Genomic DNA, 2500 nt, shown 5'->3' on the forward strand with positions numbered 1-2500 from the left:
GTGGTGGATATTAAAGCTATGCGGTATCATTGGTTGGCCGATCATGTTCTTGTTTGATTGTTGGTCGATCGACTAGTGATACTTGTATAGTCTAAGTGTCTAACACTATATGAGTACTGAACTCAGGCATATATATGGTTAACTAGGGATTGTTTGTTGACTTGTTTTAATGCAGGTTCCCGTTACTTGAAGCTAGATCATGGCAGGAGGCCAAGTCTAACTTAGTAACGGTTTGCTTAGCGTTAGCTTTTATTGCATGCTAGGGCTAGATTGATTGTTATTTTGGGTTGTCTGGGTAGAGTCTAGGTTGCGGGTAGAGGCCGCCAGCTCACTGAGTAATACTAGATTACTCATCCAACTCCGTTGTCCTTTTTGCAGGTCGCTTTAGGTAAGGATGATCGGATAGCTTGGTGCTGGACGTTAGGACCGCCGGTGTAGATTTTCATGCCTTTTGTAAACGGTATTGTGGATTTGTGTTTAGTTGACTCGATTTGGCATTAGGCCGGGACCGGTCTCGAATTATATCAATGTATGGATATTTCTCGAATAAATAAAGTAATTGTTTTATATGCGCTTCATGAGTACTCTGATATTTGACTAGTCCGGTCTAACACAACGTTAGGTCGTAGTACGGGTTGAAAAGCCTTAGGCCTCGATCTAACGGAAAACGCTAACTCTAGGTACGGGTTGCAAAGCCTTATGCCTTGACGCAGCGGGACGAGTTAGTGGATGAACTGGTCTAGGTCGTGGAGTATAAGTTTGTGACTCTGACCGGATCGTCCCTAACCCGTCACGTAGCGCTTCCGGACCATGGTGTTGGGTTGGACGGTCAGTCATGTTCTTGTTTGATTGTTGGCTGGCCGGTTGGCTCATTCATCTCTAACCCTGGGTGTTGGACGGTCGATCGGTCATGTTCTTGTTTGATTGTTGGCCGGTTGATCGACCATATGTCTAGGACGGTTCGGGGGTGTTACAGAGGTGGTATCAGAGCATGGTTTCGTCCATGCTTCCGGAACTCATGATTTAATCGGTTTTAAATATTTATCGAGTCAAAATGAGTCACAAAAGGCATTAGGGAAACCGGTCACGTCCAGCGATAGGATTTGTGGTTTTAGGAAATTAGGATTGAGATAGTGGAATCTAGAACTGTTAGGTTGCTTGGGTAGAACTGTTAGGTTGCTTGGGTAGAACTGTTAGGTTGCTGGTTAGAATTGCGGTTAGGTTGCATTGTTAGTATTTGCTAGGTTAGTAGATTATTTGATTAATTGTCTACTAACTTGCATGTGAAGTGTTCTTTTGAGTTGCAGCGAATAAGTGCGTTTGTTGATCGGTACTTTAAGGGATGAAAACCTTAAAGTGGAGGGAGTTCAAGGCCAAACCCAAACCCGAAGCGAAAGAGGAGAGACAGATTCGGAGAACTGGGCTGTGGTATGGACTGGACAGATGGGAAGAAACAAGACTTCATTGGGGAAGGACTTCATCAGTATCTGGTAAATGAGAGATCGAGGAAATGGTTGGTGTAATCAGAGGCGCAGATTGGCAAGATCGTATCATGGGAAATTAGTTGGGCAGCAAAGTAAAAACTAAGAAGAAGACACAGTGATCATTCAAGTCAAGAGATATGAAGACGATTGTGGAGACCTTGAGGAGGACACTCAAGGAACAGTTGTGGACAGAGTAAAGAGGTTATGGAGACGCTTGGAGAATGTTGTGAAGACGAGCAATTGCGCAACTAAGAATTCGAGGACGAATTCTATTAAGGGGGGGAGAATGTAGAAACCCGTTAAAAAAAAAAAAAAAAAAAAAAAAAAAAAAATTATTATTTAGTGGTCGTACCGCGGGCAATGGGTGGTCGAAGAATGGATCGTGAGTGAACCATGAGACATATTAAGCTGCTGGACCATGGTTAGAAAAGTGTTAGATTGATCAGAAGGATGTTTTGGAAGCATAACATTTTTGGAAGCACGACGGTTTAGAAGCTCGACGTTTTTGAAGACTGACGTTTCTTCATCACGAAGTTTTCTCGGAATATCTTTGTATCAGTAAAATATTATTCTGAAGACATTATAAGTCGGAAGCAGGACGGGAATTAAGCAGGACGGGAAGCAAGCACGACGGGATTGAAGCACGACGGGAAAACCCGAAGTTGGGCGAAAACCCTAATTTTGGTATTATCGATTTTTCGAGGAAGCCGGAGGCTCGGGAAATATTTTCCATCAAGGTCAGGATTCACTTGGAGTTTATTAAAAATATTCATCTCATCAGAACGGGCGTAGAAAAATATTCGGGATTGATCACGGGACGAAAATTCACCGGAAGGGTCGAAATCAGTCGAATGGACCGAGAAGCTCGAGCTGGCCTTATCTATGAGATAAGGACGTGATGTAACCTGTCTGGCATGGTATGTGGCAAGGGAAGCAGGAGGTGTTGAAGCCCAGGAGAGCACAGCATGCTGATTGACACCCAGAAGCACGAGGTGCCGTGAAACCTGCGATCGGAG

This window comes from Brassica rapa, unplaced genomic scaffold, assembly GCF_000309985.2.
Source record: "Brassica rapa cultivar Chiifu-401-42 unplaced genomic scaffold, CAAS_Brap_v3.01 Scaffold0841, whole genome shotgun sequence".
Lineage (NCBI taxonomy): Eukaryota > Viridiplantae > Streptophyta > Magnoliopsida > Brassicales > Brassicaceae > Brassica > Brassica rapa.